The sequence below is a fragment of the Ctenocephalides felis genome, unplaced genomic scaffold, assembly GCF_003426905.1.
Source record: "Ctenocephalides felis isolate EL2017-DRISC unplaced genomic scaffold, ASM342690v1 CF-g0.4_SCAFFOLD_00845, whole genome shotgun sequence".
In the NCBI taxonomy this organism is placed as follows: domain Eukaryota; kingdom Metazoa; phylum Arthropoda; class Insecta; order Siphonaptera; family Pulicidae; genus Ctenocephalides; species Ctenocephalides felis.
The window spans coordinates 7,414,683-7,435,640 of NW_020536999.1; the positions used below are offsets into that span (position 1 = coordinate 7,414,683).

General features: G+C 29.5%; 2 pseudogenes; one reads left to right on the forward strand and one right to left on the reverse strand.

Annotated features, from left to right (window-relative positions):
* Window positions 1-4,557, forward strand: part of LOC113371752 — a 12,378-nt pseudogene extending 7,821 nt beyond the window's left edge.
* An 8,690-nt stretch (window positions 4,558-13,247) lies between these two features.
* Window positions 13,248-15,099, reverse strand: LOC113376994 (annotated as a pseudogene).
* Window positions 15,100-20,958: the final 5,859 nt, after the last annotated feature.

The following is a 20,958-nucleotide window of genomic DNA, read 5'->3' on the forward strand; positions in this document are numbered from 1 at the left end:
ATTTATTAATCAGCAATTACTTTAAAACAATCATGTCATATTTCAAGTACGACTTTGATTACATATGTTCACAATCATAAATATATAATTTATAATTTTCATTATATAATGTGTATAATGATGACGACACTAATAAATGTGTGCATCACGAGTGTTACCATATTACTAATAAACATTATTCAAAATTTTTATATGATGTATTTATTTTCACTCAACTTAAATTTGCTATTTTATACAGTAGCAAATAAGTTTTACTTCAATCGCGTGTTATCCATACGCGCACTCTTTTTTAAATAGTCGTCGTTCCTGTTCATTAGCTCTTATATTATGTCTATAAAATACGAATAGTGAAAGTTACAGTTTTTATAAAAATCTATTTGAAAACGTTTAATATTCCTCAAATATTCCATTACGGTACGAGAAGTTCCAGCAATTTGCCTTAACGATGCTACACACCCCACTAGTTTCATGATAGTTACAATCAAAACTGTCACTCCATTAATGTATATTTTGAATTATTTTCTCTAATTATTTTTATCACTGTGTATTTTTTTTTAGGCCGAAGCTTTAATTGAAAATAAACCGTCGCCGCCAGAAAAAGAGAAAAAAAATTTAGAAAGTGGCGATTATGAAGAGGGCAGCACTATTGTAAAAACCAGGACTTACGACCTGCACATCACATACGATAAATATTATCAGACACCACGATTGTGGGTCGTCGGCTATGATGAGGTAAGATAAAACAATATTAAAAGATCATATACTATTCATAAAGGCGCTTTTCTCTCCCGATTTTTACGTTCAAAAGAGATAGTTTCTTCACTTATTTATTTTTTTAAGAGTTATCTTTATAATCGCAAACAGTTTGTCTGTCTTAAAGGATTCTTGAGCAATATTGAAAATATCAGTTCAGGTGTTCCTCAGGGATCCATTATTGGTCCACTACTATTTATTAATTTTATTAATGACATCTGAAATTATTAGATGTCCACATTTATTATTAACTTCCCGTAGGGCAAGTTATAGTAATCGCAAAAAAATCGAAAATGAAAATTTTTATATATCTTTACGTTTCAGAGGTTTCTGAACATTTTGGCATACCTTAGAAAAAATGGATGTATGTGTGTGTGTGGTATGTGTGTGTATGTATGTACGTGTGTGTATGTATGTGCGGATACAAAATTTTCGTCGACGATTTCGGGAACACGGGTCAACCGATTGAATAATTCAAAAAACATTCGATTGTATTGATAATGAGACGTGTGATTAATTTTTGGCGAAGGCAGGTCCAGCCGTTCCGAAGATACGGGGCAAAAAAGTGCCGATAACGGTAACTCAGTTTTTAAGAAAGAACGGAGCGTCCGATTTAATAATTCAAAAAGCATTTTACTTGTATTGACAAGATGAAGAATCGATCAAATTTTCATGAAGGTAGGTCTAGCGGTTTCGGAGATATGGAGGAAAAGTAAAAAAATGAGCCATTTGGCGGCAAAAATGATCATTAGACATATGCACATCAAATTATCAGATATTTTATAGAGATTTTACAATAAGTATACATTTTGTTAACATTCCTATGGGTTTCCGTACCAATGTTATGCGTTAGACAGCGACGCGGCGCTTACGCGATTTATTATTTTGTCCCTATGCAGTTAAAGCAGTACGATTGCTTTGAAAAAAAGTTCAGATCTTCCACAATATGTCAAAATAAAGAAAAAAATTGTTTTCAAAAAAAAAACAAAAAAAAAAATTTTTTTTTCAAAAAAAAGTAATTTTTTGCCCAATTTATAGTTTCTCAAAAATCTTATTTTTTCAAAGTATTTTTTTTTTCAAAAATGTTAATCGTTTTTAAAAAAATAATAATTTTTGATACGGGAAGTTCCAGCAATTTGCCTTAAGGCACGATGCCTTAATTGCCTTAAGACAGAATTCCACTTACAGCTAGTTTGCAAATGATCTCAAACTATATCTCAAAATAAATTCTATTGATGACTGTTTATTATTACAGTCTCAACTTGACTCTTTCCACTCTAGGAGTGTCTATAACAAATTACATTTAAATATATCAAGTGCAAGATCCTCAGTTTTTCCCATAAGCGCGTTCCAATACATTTTGATTATAAAATTTCTAACAGCAGCATTGATAGATGTAATAAAATTTCAGATTTGGGAGTTTTGATTCTGGTTTGTTTTTCACGGATCATATAACTGATATTTGTAATAGAGCACATAAATCTTTAGGTTTGATACTGAGAAATTGTAAACAATTTAAATCTACCAATGCACTTCGAATATGGTTCGATTATTTGGTATTCTCATCAAATCAACAACTCTGATGCGATAGAGAAGGTTCAGCGAAAATTTTTGAAATATCTTTATTATAAAACATATAAAATTTACCCTGAACGTAGCTTTGACCACAACACTTTACTAAAAGAATTTGGTATTCCTTCCCTTGCCTCACGTCGATTTATCTGTACAATTATGTTCTTATTTAAACTTTGCAAAAATTCTATAGACTGTCCTCTTATTCTTAACCAACTATTCTTTAATGTTCCAAGGCTATCTACGCGTTCACAATTATTTTTCAATTATCCTACTCCTAAATCTAATTCTCTCTTAAATTCGCCTATTTTACTTATGTCCTCTAACTTTAACTTAATCAATAATGAACGAAAGATATTCACAACACTTCACCTAATAATCGAATAATCTCCATCTGCACAAGTTAACCTTTTTATTTTCTTTTCAAATATCTCATTATTTTCTTATTCTGTTTATAAATATTATTGTTACATTCTGCATTATATGTAATTTTATGTTAAGCATTTTATGTACTAACTATATATTGTAATTTTTATATAGTTTTATTTATTCATTATGTAAAAAATTGTATTTTTGAGTCCTCTTGGAAGAAATCTGGGGGCTATATATTTAAAAATAAAAAATAAAAAAAGAGGAGTGCGCGTAAGGATCACACGCGGTGAAGTAAAACTTATTTGCTACTGTATAAAGTAGCAATTTAAGTTGAGTAAAAATAAATAATCATATAAAATTTTGAATAATGTTTTATTAGTAATATGGTACCACTCGTGATGCACACATTTATTAGTGTCGTCAATCATTATACACATTTATATAATGATAAATTATAAATTATATATTTATGATTGTGAACAATAATGTAATCAAAGTCGTTCTTGAAATTTGACATGATCGTTTTAAAATAATTGCTGATTAATAAATTCTATTATATTCATTCACACAGTGGATTATATTAAACAACGCCTAAATAAATATTGTTTTTGCAAATTAACTCATCCTGTAAGAATTGTGTTTGAAGTGAGAAGAAACATTCACTGTTTGTATTTTTTTACTTTTTCGCTGACGATATAATCTCATTCTTTGAGCAGCTGTAATATCCGTCTTGCCTAACAAATTGAAGCCATACTTTTATATTTGTTTTATTTATTGAGCCATGCACATAGCTTGATCTATGTATAGGTAACATACATAACCTTTCAGATACAGTATCTAGTTTAAATAGATAATTTGGTATAGGTGGAAATACAAACCCGTTAAACTTACACAAAGTGGGAATTTTACCCGAATTTAATATCTTTCGACAAGTTTGACATCCAACCTGATTATTTGAATCAATATTAAAAAAACATTATTAAGAATTTGTTTTTGAGCATCATTTGATATTTCTAAGTCACTTTGAAGCCAAAGCCGATCGCACGCAAAACATACATAGCCAAAGCTATGCAGATTTTTCCTTAGTTTCATTATTTATTTGCGATCATTTGCACTACAATTATTTATGGGGGACGGGATAAAATATTCTTCCGATCATGACATTTTTATTAACTCACTAATTATACTGCTAACCCATGTCGCGCCTAAAGAAGTTTTACTTCAAAAAATGTTTAGAGGACTACGAGCTAAATACCAAACTCAAGTGAAAGTCGACACAATTTTTGGTTTGTTTTGACTATGATTTGACATTTGATGTATATTTTTTTGTTTTGCTCGCAGACTAGATCGAATAATTGCGATAGCTGCGCTAACTAGCGTCGTATTCTTCCTTCAACTTCACGTGGCGTTTTCGTTGCATTTGTACGGATTTACACCCGTGTCGCGCCTAAAGAAGTTTTACTTCAATAATTGACCTAATAAACATCACTTTCTTTCTTTCTTTTTAGAATCGTAAGCCTTTAACTGTAGAACAAATGTATGAGGACGTTAGTCAAGACCATGCCAAAAAGACTGTTACCATGGAGAGCCATCCGAATTTATCAGGACCACCGATGGCATCAGTGCATCCTTGCAGGTAAATAATAATAATAATAAACTAAAAACACCTAAAATCACTTGAGATGTACATTTTTATGATTTTATTTGAAGGCATGCTGTCGTTATGAAAAAAATCATACAAACTGTCGAAGAAGGTGGAGGTGAATTGGGAGTGCACATGTATCTTATTATATTTTTAAAGTTTGTGCAAACTGTATTCCTACTATAGAATATGATTATACTCAGAATTTCACAATGTGAATTTATGTGAATTATTATTATATTATAATATTATATAATATATATATATATATATATATATATATATATATGATGAAAGTTTCGTCGACGTTGAGACATATTTGTAAATTTTTTAGCAGCCCAACAGTCGAATTAAAAAAGATTTAAATAACAAAAATTATTTATTCCATTATACGTTTCGACACTTGATGTGTGTCATCATTCAGTAATCTAAAAAAACATTTAACATAAATGCCCCAAGTGATGATAAATATAAATATATAAAAGGAGGAAATTATACATACCAACCAGAAAAAACAAAAACATTAATTATGATGTGAAAATTGATATAAACACTACTTTGTGTAAAATAATAAAAAAACTATTATTAACAAACGAGGTATAGGAGGAGCAAATATTGCCCTCCTATATTTAAGTTAACATCAGAAAGTGTTGTGTGTACTATTCAAGGCTAAACATACAAACTCAGCGCAGTGTAAGCCACGTGCGCGTATGGGAGTGGAGGAGTAGCAAAAACGAAAGGGGAAGGAAAAAACAGAGAAGAAATATAAAGAATGAAAGATTCTAAAACTGTATTGAATTACTTTTCATGAAATTAATAATTACTTTGTAACTATCATGTAAGAGATGAGAGGAATTACGTTTGTTTACACAAGACGTATTAAGGGATATAAGTAAAGACTCCACTATCTTTCTAAGGTCACTGTTTCTTTTCAATGTAAAGGATTGAGGGATTTGTCATGTTAAAGGAGTGGTTCAGGTTTATCATAGTTCAGAAAGCATCGTTTTGAATTGATTGGGTTTCGGAATTATAAGTATGTTGATTAAACCTCTTGTAAATATATTGGGAAGTTTCACCAATGTAACAACTATTACAGTCATTGCAGTCCAACTCCAATTAATTAATGCTATTAACAAACGAAATTTTCTTTTGCGTTGTCGTAAATTTAAATTGTTACCCAAGTTTTTTGATACAAAATCTATTTTCCGTAAATTCAATCATTTATCTTCCCCTTCCTTGACCAAAAAGTTTTGTAGTGTTAGTTTTGAGGCCATGACACTTGAAATAAAAAATAGCTTTTCTTATATTTCATCACTCAATAATAAAATTGATTCCTTAAAACAAGTTTTATCTTTTATTTTGGAACCTTTTATATTAAACAACTTTTTAGAATGTGAAAATTTAAAATATGATAGAATTTTCGCAAAAATAAAACAGTCACACATCAATAAATTCAATAAACTTTTAGATAATCATAACAAATTTTCTGTTTCATTAATTAAAGCAGATTCAGTTGATAAATGGCTAAAAAATTATTCTAATACTCCTATTCCATCTAATTTAAAGTACATTTTTGCTCTTGGTCCGAAATTTTCCCTTCCTCCTTCAAAATCCAAATTTAATTTTTTAAAAGTCCTTAGTAATTTGGAGATTGGTATTAGTAAATTAAAAGACGTTGAAAAAGAAACAAATTTTAGGTCTATCGCATGTAATAATCTTTTATCTTACATTAAAAAAAATAATTCTAACGCTTGTTCTTTCCCTTTACATTTGGAAGTTGTAAGAGATTTAAAATTATGTAAAAAGTTTTTGAATGATAATCCTGATATTTTAGTTACTAAAGCTGATAAGGGAAACCTTACAGTTGTTGTTGACAGGTCTGATTATCTTTCAAAAACTTATGATTTATTAGATGACGTTAATTTTTATAAACCTCTTGTTAATGATCCCACTGACCATTTGAATAGAAAAACACACAATCTTATCAGTACTTTGATTTCTAAAAAACAAATCTCTAAATCTTTAGGCTTTTCTTTGAAAGTTTTTCATCCCAGCTTTCCTAAACTTTACTGTCTTCCTAAGGTTCACAAACCAAATTTACCATTCAGACCTATCGTTTCTGACGTAAATTCTCCTTTAAGCAAACTTTCAAAATTTATTAGTTCTATCCTTTCAAAAGTTACCGTTTCTTCCAAGTTTAACGTTTCCAATTCTTTCAATTTAGCTAAAATTTTAAACAATTCCGAAATCCCTTCCAACTTTTCTTTAGCCAGCTTTGATGTCATTTCTTTGTTCACCAATATTCCTTGGGATCTTGCTTTACAGGCAGTCAATGACCGTTGGAATGACATCCAATCCCATACATCTTTTGACTTGATTCGGTTTATAACTACTTTAAATTTCATTTTTGAAAATACTTACTTTTGTTTTGACGATAAATTTTTTTCACAAACTTTTGGTTTGCCCATGGGGTCTAGTATTAGTCCTCCTGTGGCTGATTTAACTTTACAAATTTTAGAAAATTTTATTTTAACAAATCTTCCCGTTCAACCTTATTTTTATTATAGATATGTTGATGACATCCTCTTGTGTTTAGATAATGATTATGTATCCCACACGTTAGATTCTTTTAATTCTTTTAATAAGAATTTGCAGTTCACCTGTGAACTTGAATCTGGTAATTCTATCAGTTTCTTAGACTTAAAACTTATAAGAAATAATAATGTCATCCTCACTGACTGGTTCCAAAAACCAACTTGGTCTGGTCGTTATTTAAATTATTTTTCTTATCACTCTCGTTCTATAAAAATTTCAGTTGCTATTTCCTTAATAGATAGGGCCATTTTGTTAAGTGATAAGATTTTCTGGGGAAAAAACCTATCTTTAGTTCGTGCTGTTTTGAATAATAATTCTTATCCTTCATATTTAGTAAATAACGTTATTAAAAATAGATTAGAGTTTTTACAAAACAATTTAAACAGTTCTTCCTATCTTAACAATTCTAATTCTTTTTCTAAATCTAATTCTTCTTCTTTTGATAAATATAAAGGTGTTATTTGTTTACCCTTTTTAAGTAGTTTTTCTTATTTTTTAAAAAAGTTATTTGCCGCTGAAGGTTTTCTTTTAGTTTTTCAGTTTTGATAACACTTTCCGTTGCCTTTTTTCTCCTCTTAAATCAAAAACTCCCGCTGATAGGATTACTGATTCTGTTTACAGGTTGGACTGCAATGACTGTAATAGTTGTTACATTGGTGAAACTTCCCAATATATTTACAAGAGGGTTAATCAACATACTTATAATTCCAGAAACCCAAATCAATTCAAAACGATGCTTTCTGAACATATGATAAACCTGAACCACTCCTTTAACATGACAAATCCCTCAATCCTTTACATTGAAAAGAACAGTGACCTTAGAAAGATAGTGGAGTCTTTACTTATATCCCTTAATACGTCTTGTGTAAACAAACGTAATTCCTCTCATCTCTTACATGATAGTTACAAAGTAATTATTAATTTCATGAAAAGTAATTCAATACAGTTTTAGAATCTTTCATTCTTTATATTTCTTCTCTGTTTTTTTCCTTCCCCTTTCGTTTTTGCTACTCCTCCCACTCCCATACGCGCACGTGGCTTACACTGCGCTGAGTTGTATGTTTAGCCTTGAATAGTACACACAACACTTTCTGATGTTAACTTAAATATAGGAGGGCAATATTTGCTCCTCCTATAACTCGTTTGTTAATAATAGTTTTTTATTATTTTACACAAAGTTAGTGTTTATATCAATTTTCACATCATAATTAATGTTTTTTGTTTTTTCTGGTTTGGTATGTATAATTTCCTCCTTTTATATATTTATATTTATCATCACTTGTGCATTTATGTTAAATGTTTTTTAGATTACTGAATGATGACACACATCAAGTGTCGAAACGTATAATGGAATAAATAATTTTGTTATTTAATCTTTTTTAATTCGACTGTTGGGCTGCTAAAAAATTTACAAATATATATATATATATATGTAGGGTGGTCCTTAATATGGACATTTTCGAGAATTTTTTTGTTTCCAAGCGCTCAAATGCTTTCAAATTAATTAAAAAAATCCTCCAAAAGTTTTAGCACTTAATATTAACATTTAGATAGTCCGCAATTCAATTAAAAGTTCCGTATATTTATTATTAACATATGTCTTTAAGTAAATTCCTGCGCAATCTGTGATAGCATTTGTGAACACTTATAAAACACTTAACCTCTAATTAAATCCATGTGAGCTATTTAACGAAATATTAATTCATAATGGCATTAAAATTAATTTTGCAGCAAAATATTTATTTAAGAGGTGATGTTGATACTTAAATTGTCAGTAATGAATTGCCATCGAAATTGCAAGTCTGCTATTACAGATGGCGCAAGAATTTACTTAATGATGTATGTTAATAATAAATACACGAAACTTTTAATTGAATTTCGGACTATCTGAAAGTTAATATTAAGAACTGGAATTTTCAGAGGATTTTTAACTTCCCTTAGGGTAGTTATAGTAATGGGCCGAAAATCGAAAATGAAAATTTTTGCATTTCTCGACGTTCTGAAGGTTTCTGAACATTTTTAAGGGGCATACCTCAGAAACTAAATGGATGTGTGTTTTGTATGTCCGCATTTTTTCGTCCACGTTTTCGGGCGCACGGATCAACCGATTTGAATGCTTCAAAAAACATTCGATTCCTATTGAGAGTTGTGCTGATTAGTTTTTGGCAAAGGCAGGTCTAGCCGTTACGGAGATATGGAGCAAAGAATGCAGAAAATAGAAATTGAGTTTTTGAGAGAACGGATCATCCGATTTGTATGATCCAAAAAACATTCAATTCGTAATGACGGGGAAAAGTGGTTATTAGTTTTTGGCAAAGGTAGGCCCAGCGGTTTCGGAGATACAGTGCTAATAGTTAAAAAATGGCAGTTTTTGAAAGAACTAATCGTCCGATTTGAATGATTCAAAGAACTTTCAGCTTGTTTCAATAAAATAATTGCTTTCTAAAAAAAAATTTGTTTCTAATTTTTTTTTTCAAAAAATATTTTTGTAATTTTGGATCAAAAATTCAAAAAATTGCCCAGGCTAAGCACAGTCTAAGCGCCACTCTGGTACAAATGTTCACCCAAGTGCGTTTAGACTGTTTATAGTACTGGAGCACTTTTCTAATTTTGTGAAAACTATTGAAAAATGTGAAAATGCCGCCAAGCTAAGCACAGTATAAGTGAAAATGTCGCACAGAATTCTTTGCAAATGCGTTTAGACTGTGACTATACGGGAACACTTCTTCAATTTTGTATAAGGCAACTATTTTTTTTTTAATTGAATTCGAAATGAAATGACGATTGTTGTTAATGTTCTGGAGATAAATTGAATTATGATTTACATTTGATTTGCTCAACAAGATAGCAAAAATAATGAAAGTTACAGAATTTGTAATGATATATTTGTAAACGTTTAAAATTTCTCGAATATTTCATAACGGCACGAGAAGTTCCAGCAATTTGCCTTAAGGCACGATGCCATACACCACTAGTTTTTTATTAATTTGGAAACATTTGAGCTCTTGGGAGTGAAGAAATTCGAAAATGTCCATATTAAGAACCATCTTTATATATATATATATATATATATATATATATATATATATATATATATATATATATATATATATATATTTTGTATGATTCTGAATTTGATGTTGACATATGTATTAACAAAGTCTAATAATCGGGCATAACATCAATAAAAAACTTTTTATTGATGTTATGCCCGATTATTAGACTTTGTTAATATATATATATATATATATATATTGAATGGTAGAGTCTTGGATTTGTGTATATTTTGTAGAGTTTCGAACAAGAATCCAAAAATAATACAAAATAAAAAACAAGAAAAGTTTTTAAAAAAACAATTTCTTTATTTAATTATTTGTTTATTGTCGACGTTTCGACTTTCGACCAAATGAAGAGACGTTAGTAATCAATTTACTAATTAATAATTAAATGTAACCAATTTTTAATAATTCTTGAGTAGATTAGGGTTTTATTTTGAATACTTTTGAATACGAGAATTGGAACATTTGTAGCTCTTCGGGAAGTGTGTGAAATCAAAGAATTTATTTAGATACAAAAATTTATTTATCGCTTTATTATAATATTTCAGTTGTTGCTTGCTCAAGAGTTCAGGACTAACTAACTTATATTTTTACATTTTTAAAATATTTCAAATATTTCTAGTTTTATGATAGCTCGCCGAAGGTACATGAGCTATCATAAACTTTTATTAAGGGTTGTCTGGCAGATGTACAAAATATTCGCAACATTTACCGTTACTTGGGAGTATACATCGTTCAAAGGAATTTACTTATGACTATTATTTATAATTATAAAGAACACAATTCTCAACACCTCCATCGTGAAAATTAAGCCGTCCTCGGCTTATTACATAACATTAGCGAATTTCAGGTTGTAATTTACTGGTACATTAATAACTAAAATCATTATCTTAATAACTATGAGTTGATGCATAATGGATATAACAACTAAAGACATCAATTTTTATTTATATCGAAACGTCGAAACGTCGACAATAAACAAATAATTAAATAAAGAAATTGTTTTTTTAAAAACTTTTCTTGTTTTTTATTTTGTATTATTTTTGGATTCTTGTTCGAAACTCTACAAAATATATATATATATATATATATATGTATATATATATACCAGTATTTTTTGCTTTTAATGCATAAAATTTGGTACTTCAATTTTTTTATATATGTACCGACTAGAGCATTTGCTAAGCAAAAAAGATTACTTGAAAATATAAATTATAGTGGAGGTGATAAATATAAAATTTATTGAGATAGTCTTAGATTTAATTATCTACTTCGACTTTATAATTGGCAGTCGACTCCACTATGATTTAAAATATGGTATACAGTCAACTCTCCGATAACGCGGTGTAATAAAGAAATCGTGCTATAAACGGATATAACCAGTGATCGTTATACGAAGATCAACAAATACAAACGACATGATGAATTGAAGAGTTTTATATAAAGACATAGATACAACAAGTATAAATATATGACAAACACGGCCGCTTTGAAATTACATGAATTTTAATTCCTTCAGCATATCACAGATGTCGCCACCAAACGTAGCACGTAAATTTACCCTTAGGTTGAATTCTAGATGAGATTTATTTAAATATATAATATAGAAAAGGTAAACGTGATTAATTTGACTAGAACAAAATATACGCGTATATTTTTAACAAATTTACTAATATATGATAAAAAATGTATGATACGAAAAAATTAATAATTCAAATATTTCAATATATAAGTATATTTTAAAACAAACGCTGAATTTGAAGCACACTAGCACCATCTGTGATATGTTGAGCTGAAAACACTCAAACAGAATAAAGCGCATTTGTTCTACGATTACCTCTCATGTATAAAGATAATGATATATTATGAAACAGAAGCTAAACAAAAAGTTTTTTGGGATATAAACTGGCATATTTTTATATAAGCATGTTATAAAAGATAAAGAAAATCGTGTTATATGAGGGTTGACTGTAAATGCTACATGAATTTGCCGCTATATAGCTGATATTAAACTCCATTACGATGAGCTTTTATTGTTTGATAAAGGACCAATTGTGTTACTGTAATGTTTAAGTTTAATCAAAAGAATTTGTTTCACGAATGTTGTTTGAATTATTTTTATTCGATTTGCTAATTTCGTTTGATTCGTATTGATAAGGAGACGTGCTGATTAGTTATTACCCAAGGCAGGTCCAGCCGTTAAGGAGATGCGTGAAAAAAAGAACCAAAAATGGTAATTTAGTTATTGAGAGAACGGAGCGTCCGAGTTAAATAATTCAAAAAATATTTTACTTGTATTGACAAAATGAAGAACTGTTTTTAAGGCAAATTGCTGGAACTTTCCATACCAAAAATTACGTTTTTTTAAAAATTATTCAATTTTCTTCTAGAACTTTGAAAAAAAGAATTGATCTTTTTGAAAAAAATGAAATTTGTTATTATTAAAATATCTATAAAATATATGATAATTTGATGTGCATATGTCGTTTTTGACCGTCAAATGACATCTTTTATCACTTTTTTTCATTGAATCTCCGAAACGGTTAGACTTGCCTTTGCCAAAATCTCCCCAGCATGTCTCTTCATCAATAGGAATCGAATGTTTTTTGAATTATTCAAATCGGTTGATCCGTGTTCTCGAAATCGTCGACGAAAATTTGTATCCGCACATAGACACATACATTCATTTTGTCTAAGGTATGCCAAAATGTTCAAAAGGCCTTAAAACGTAAAGATATGCAAAAAAATTTCATTTTTGATTTTTTTTGCGATTCCTATAACGTATCTTACGCAAAGTTAAAAATAGTTCAAAATGTTCAAAAAATTTCACAATACTTTAAAAAAAAAAAATAAAAAAATTCAATTTTTAAAAATTTTAAAATTATCGAAAATCTCATTTTTTCATAGGTTTCAAAAATTTTTAAAGTTTTTCTAAAAATTACAATTTTGGGTACGCGAGGTCCAGCAACTTGCCTTAAGGCACCATTAGTTTGGTACACAAATGAGTAAATCGGTAGTAAATGATTACCAAATGAAACACAAGGAATATTTACATTTTTTTTTAATTTATTCAGTTTTTTACATACATATTAATATCTTAGTTCATCACAAAAACTTTCAGTTTAGTTATTTGGAATATAAACATAAAGAAAATAATTTTATTAAAAAATAAACAAAGATAAAACCTTGTGTAGAAAACAATAAAATTAATTTATTGACTTTGTTTAATATAATATATTTTATAACAATTGCTCCTAATATGATAAAATACTTTACAAGTTAAAAATACACATGTGACCTTTATCATCATTCTCGTTTTTTGCAATCCCTTATTATGAGTCGTGTTAGCATTAACAGAGCCAGAACATCGGCCATCATCAGCATGTAGAAAACTCGCTCCCAGCCTCCTTGACTAACGACACCTGCCAGAAGAGGCCCAACGGCTGCACCCAACGACCCAGTTCCATCGATGATTGCAGTAACAGTGGCCAAAGCACGAGAATCTCCTTTGGTTTTCGATCCCAGTTCAGCACTGACCGATGTTGTGATTAGTGCATACGGTCCGTTCACGAGAGCGCCTGCCAGTAGCAGCATTCCAATGTTCATTGTGATATTTATAGCACCCCAGCGTTCATAGATGAGCATAGCGGGTACAGCTAAAACCAGCATACCGCCACATGTCAGTGCAGATCGACCTGATAGATCGGAGATGATTCCTGCCAGGATGGCACCAGCGATGCCTCCAACGTCGAATAAAGTAGATAAATCGGCGCTTTTCTTTGCTCCCATGGTGGTCGAACTTTGGATGTAATTTGGAAGCCAGTACAAAAACGTGTAGCTGACTAATTTCGAGAAAAACAGACTAGTGAGTATTCAAGAACACCGGGAATAGCCAGAGCTCCCAAGAAACCAATCGCTTTTTTATCACTGCTATCTGCTTTCGCAGACTCATCTATCTCATCTTCTTGCAACATTGGACATTCCTCCTGACGGCATGATGGTTGCCATTTACATTCGCTGTTATCAGAATCACTATTGCTTTCAGCGTCTGCCGAACCATTGTCCAACCTCTGGTACACGTTCTTCTGATCGATTTCTATGTTAACGCTTGCCGGATCGTCCACCAGAAATAGAAAAATTAAAAAGCCAACCAAAGCAGCAATAGCACCAGGTATTAAAAATGACAAAGACCAATCGCCTTCAATAAAACGAGCTGCTATTAAAGTGCCTAAAATATTACCAATAGGCGTGTGAGAATTCCAAATACCAAATGTGAGTCCACGTTTATTTTTACCACACCAACGTCCTACTACGGCAACAACACTTGGAAACCCTGTACTCTGCGCTATTCCTGCAAAAACCTGCACAACTATGAAGTACCATAAAGAATGTATCTTAAGCGTTCGTGCTAATCCGAACAAATAACAAAAAATCCCTGTAAAAATCATTCCCAGGGACAAAAAATACCTTAGCGAAACTCTTTCTGCAACAAAGCCTGAGAAAAACATTGCAAACGCGTACAAAAACAAAAATGATGAATCGAGTACTCCAAACAGTGCTTTACTATTATCAGCTTCAAAAGGGGCCCACTCGCACCAGTGGGAATCATTAGCAACTTGGCCAGGTGTGATACCAATGCCTGGTATAACGTCTGAGCAGTTTCTGTGCAGTACATTCTTTACAACTGATATAGGTTTACGTGTCACATGGTAACAGGTGTAACTCAAATATGTCAATATCAATATACTTGATCTGTACCACCGTTCTTTGCGAAATGTCACATTGGGGCAACATGATTTGTATATTTTGTGTATCGCTCGGATACCGATCGGTATGTCTTCCTTCATTATTAAAATTCGACTAAGTGGAGTGGATTTGGTTGAGCTAAATCACCTCCAGAGTAACTGTCAACTCTGTTTATTCATTATATGTCAAGTAAATCAATGTGCTTTTATAATTTCAGCTTCGAAATCGCTTCCATATGCTGCCGTTGCAGATTCAGTGGTCAGGGGGACAAAGTTAAAGTATGCAGTTACATTATTTGTTTAGTAAATGCACATATGAATGTGTATATGTCGTTGAGGTTATGAAAACAATGAAACGTCATTCAACTCAGCCACTTGACAATTGATGTGAGTCATCTGTTATCTGTCATCTTCATCGGTGACTTTTGTCAGTCACTGTAGTAGGGTCATATTCACTATGGGTGTGACTGCAGCGCCAGACTAAATATGGAGTCTATGTGGTTTGTATGTAAATTGAATATATAAATGCATATATTGATTTATACATCATTATATATGTCCTAGTGTGCGTGGTTTGTATGTAAATTGAATATATAATTGTATATATTGATTTATACATCATTATATATGTCCTAGTGTGTATGTCCATCCTTGTATGTAAATTGAATATATAAATGCATATATTGATTTATACATTATTATATATGTCCTAGTGTGCGTGGTTTGTATGTAAATTGAATATATAATTGTATATATGGATTTATACATCATTATATATGTCCTAGTGTGTATGTCCATCCTTGTATGTAAATTGAATATATAAATGCATATATTGATTTATACATCATTATATATGTCCTAGTGTGCGTGGTTTGTATGTAAATTGAATATATAAATGTATATATTGATTTGTACATCATTTTATATGGCCTAGTCTGTGTGGTTTGTATGTAAATTGAATATATAAATGCATATATGATATTTGCATCATTATATATGGCCTAGTCTGCGTGGTTTGTATGTAAATTGAATATATAAATGCATATATTGATTTTTGCATCATTATATATGGCCTAGTCTGCGTGGTTTGTATGTAAATTGGATATATAAATGCATATATTGATTTTACATCATTATATAGGGCCTAGTATGCGTGGTTTGTATGTAAATTGAATATATAAATGTATATATTGATTTGTACATCATTTTATATGGCCTAGTCTGTGTGGTTTGTATGTAAATTGAATATATAAATGTATATATTGATTTATACATCATTATATATGGCCTAGTCTGCGTGGTTTGTATGCAAATTGGATATATAAATGCATATATTGATTTTTGCATCATTATATATGTCCTAGTCTGCGTGGTTTGTATGTAAATTGGATATATAAATGCATATATTGATTTTTGCATCATTATATAGGGCCTAGTATGCGTGGTTTGTATGTAAATTGAATATATAAATGTATATATTGATTTGTACATCATTTTATATGGCCTAGTCTGTGTGGTTTGTATGTAAATTGGATATATAAATGTATATATTGATTTATACATCATTATATATGGCCTAGTCTGCGTGGTTTGTATGTAAATTGAATATATAAATGTATATATGGAGGTGTAGTCCATATTAAATACCAAAATGATAGACAATAATAAATTTCATAAAATATTATTATATTTCGTTTATTTTATATATGATTAATATCCACGACACTATGTGTTGTCATACTGATCATTAATAAAACGTTATTGGTATTTTCTTATTTATAATTGAAAAGAAAGGTTTTAAGAATTATACATTTTAGCAAATTCGACTAGGGAGAAACAAAAACCAAGTACGATCTGACACTTGAATTTCCTTTTGTTTTTCTCAGTGCTGTCACTATATGGGCCAATCTGTCCAGTAACATGTGATGCGTGTTGACGAGCCGCGATGCGTGTTGACAACCCGCTATATATATATTGATTTTTGCATCATTATATATGGCCTAGTCTGCGTGGTTTGTATGTAAATTGAATATATAAATGCATATATTGATTTTTGCATCATTATATATGTCCTAGTCTGCGTGGTTTGTATGTAAATTGAATATATAAATGTATATATTGATTTATACATCATTATATTGGCCTAGTCTGCGTGGTTTGTATGTAAATTGAATATATAAATGCATATATTGATTTTTGCATCATTATATATGGCCTAGTGTTTGTGGTTTGTATATAAATTGGATATATAAATGTATATATCGATTTATACATAATTATATATGGCCTAGTGTTTGTGGTTTGTATGTAAATTGGATATATAAATGTATATATCGATTTTTGCATCATTATATATTGCCTAGTGTTTGTGGTTTGTATGTAAATTGGATATATAAATGTATATATTGATTTATACATCATTATATTGGCGCACCCATGCTATGACAACGGTTGCTATAGTAATAATATTCAATTGCGTCATTGAATTATCAAATTTGGTTTTCAACTATTTTTGAGAATTTTTTAAAATATGCACTTACAAAAATGTCTTTTTCTCAAAATTTTTTTGTCGAAAAATTTTTGGACCAAAAATTTTTTTGACCAAATTTTTTTGACCAAAAATTTTTTTCTCAAAATTTTTTGGACCAAAATTTTTTTGATCAAGAAGTTTTTTGCCCAAAATTTTTTTAACCAAAATTTTTTTGTCCAAAAATTTTTTTGCCCAAAATTTTTTTGTCCAAAAATTTTTTTGCCCAAAAAGTTTTTTTTCGCGGGGGTTCTTCTTATCGCGTTATATTCGGTATAATTAGTATTGTAAGTTAGGTATAATTAGTTTGTAAGTTAGTTTAAGTGGATTAGGGCTGCACAAATCGATACTTAGTAGTATTTACACTATATCCATTTCCATCTGAAATGTTAGAAACGTAAATATGAATACAAGTATCTATTTCTGTGGCGACACCACATTAAAAAAAACGCGCCTGGCAACTTTACCCCATGGGTGGTGAGGAAAAAAGTTGCATCCTAATTAAGTACATACATATAATTATCAAAATTAACATTTTTAGATAATTATGTTAATTAATATACGTAAATGTACACATCACTGATAATTACAGAGTAATATCGAAATATCTTAAAATAAACATTTTCAAAATAATCTTTGCTTTTTAATATGTGGTTCAACTTCATAAAGAATTATTAGATGCTTTCAGAAAGAATATTATCAATGATTATTAATTTTGAATTAGTTGAAATATACTATAAATACTACAAGGCGAAGAGATGTATGGCTTTTGGTAAAATATATTTTATAAATAAATTCTATAACTACGTAGCATAAAGTACAATATTATTCCGAGTGACTATTATAAGTGTTTATAAATATTAATACAAAATGAAAATAAATAATATTTAACAGAAAATTAATTTTACTTGAAAACTTTAATAAAAAATTTGGCACTGCTTTCTTTATATAAGCTGATCAATATCATTCTTTATTTTAATGTTTTTAATGCGGAAAGGAGCAACTCATATGCAGCTTTCATATGTTTTACTCAGTTTTGGTAAGTCGTAATTTTTTATGAATTTTATGGTTGAAATTAACACAGGTCCTCAAAAAAAGTAGTTTTCAATGTACCTTCTACCTATGGTCAAAATTGGGGCACAAAACATTAAAAAACATTTAAAAACTGGTGCAATCTTTAATCTAGTTTTTTTTCTGAATGAATTATTATCCAGCGGTTTTTCTTTTGTGGACCTGTGTAATTGTTCGCGCACATACGTACTTCCAAAAAAAATAATAATAAATAATTAGCATAATTTGATTTGCTACATTTTTTATCAAAAGCGAAAATTTCTCAGGTCTGACAAGAGATTTATAAAAATTTTCGATGTTTACTGAAAAAATGCATTTTTTAAATCGGTATTATTTGTTTGCATGTTAAATGGCGGGTATTACAACTTCGGCCTTGCTTCATGAAGATTCTAACGAAACTTTTGATTGATTTCAATTTATCAATTTGTTTCTATGCGCCTTTGAAATGAGTGAAACGTGTTGAGTTTTGACATGTTTTGAAATAATCTCCTTTCACCACTTATAAAAGGTAAACCGTATGGTTGTACATGGAAATACAAGTTTTTAAATTTAATTGAATTAATAATATATTGTATAGATTTTATTATATATAGAGAATATATAGACTTGTTTAAACTGCTGCACCTTATTGCTGAAAGTTTACTACATATGCAACTGATGTCGCGTCCATAATTCATTCATATGCATTTTTCAATAGCACATTCTCTTAAATATAAAGAATGCATGTGCCTTTGCAAAAATTTTTCCCAAAAATTTGTTTCCCAAAATTTTTTACCCAAAATTTGTTGAGCTAAAATTTTTTGACGAATATTTTTTTGACCAAAAATTTTTGGACCAAAATTTTTTTGACATTAATTTTTTTTCCAAAATTTTTTGGACCAAATTTTTTTTGACCAAAATTTTTTTGACCAAAAATTGTTTTCCAAAAATTTTTTTGACCAAAATTTTTTTTTTCAAAATGTTTTGGACCTTGAATTGGTCAATATCGGTCTAATATTGGTCAATATCGGTCTAATATTGGTCAATATCGGTCCAATATTGGTCAATATCGGTCCAATATTGGTCAATATCGGTCTAATATAAAAACATTTTTTTTGACCAAAAATTTTTTGGGCCAAAAATTTTTTTGACCAAAATTTGTTTCCCAAATTTTTTTTGACACAAAATTTTTTTGACAAAAAATTTTTTGACCAAAATTTTTTTGAGCAAAATTTTTTTTCCAAAAAATTTTTTGACCAAAATTTTTTTCCCAATTTTTTTGATCAATTTTTTTTGACAAAAATTTTTTGACCAAAATTTTTTTGACCAAAAATTTTTTGACCAAAATTTTTTTTCAGAAAATTTTTTTGACCAAAATTTTTTTGACCAACATTTTTTTGACCAAAAGTTTTTTCCAGAATTTTTTTGACCAAAATTTTTTTTCCCAAAATTTTTTTGATCAAAATTTTTTGGACCAAAATTTTTTGGCCCAAATTTTTTTGACTAAAATTTTTTTGGCCAAAAATTTTTTAAGCAAAAATTTTTTTGATCAAAATTTTTTTAACCAAAAATTTTTTTGAGCAAAATTTTTTTTCCGAAAATTTTTTTTGACCAAATTTTTTTTGACCGAAAATTTTTGGGCCAAATTTTTTTGACATTTTTTTTTTTCCGAATATTGGTCCAATATTGGTCAATATCGGTCCAATATCGGTCCAATGTCGGTCCAATATCGGTCTAATATTGGTCAATTTTGGTCTAATATTGGTCAATATCGGGCCAATATCGGTCTAGTATTGGTCAATATCCGTCCTATATTGGTCCCAATTTTTTTTCCCAAAATTTTTTTTCCCAAAATTTTTTTGACAAAATTTTTTTGATCCAAATTTTTTTGACCAAAAATTTTTTTTCCGAAAAATTTTTTGACCTTAATTTTTTTTCAAAAATTTTTTTCCAAATTTTTTTTTCCCAAATTTTTTTTGACCAAAAATTTTTTTGAACAAAAATTTTTTGACCAAAATTTTTTTGACCAAATTTTTTTTGACCAAAATTTTTTTTCCGAATATTGGTCAATATCGGTCTAATATTGGTCAATATCGGTCTAATATTGGTCAATCTCGGTCAATATCGGTCTAATATTGGTCAATATCGGTCCAATATCGTTCCAATATCGGTCTAATATTGGTCAATATCGGTCCAATATTGGTCAATATCGGTCCAATATCGGTCCAATATCGGTCTAATATTGGTCAATATCGGGCCAATATCGGTCTAATATTGGTCAATATCCGTCCTATATTGGTCCCAACTTTTTTTTCCAAAATTTTTTAGACCAAATTTTTTTTGACCAAAATTTTTTTGATCAAAATTTTTTTGACCAAAATTTTTTTGACCTTAATTTTTTTTTCAAAAATTTTTTTCCCAATTTTTTTTTCCCAAATTTTTTTTGACCAAAAATTTTTTTGAACAAAAATTTTTTTGACCAAATTTTTTTTGACCAAAATTTTTTTTTTCCGAATTTTGGTCAATATCGGTCTAATATTGGTCAATATCGGTCCAATATCGATCCAATATCGGTCTAAAATTGGTCAATATCGGTCTAATATTGGTCAATATCGGTCCAATATTGGTCAATATCGGTCCAAT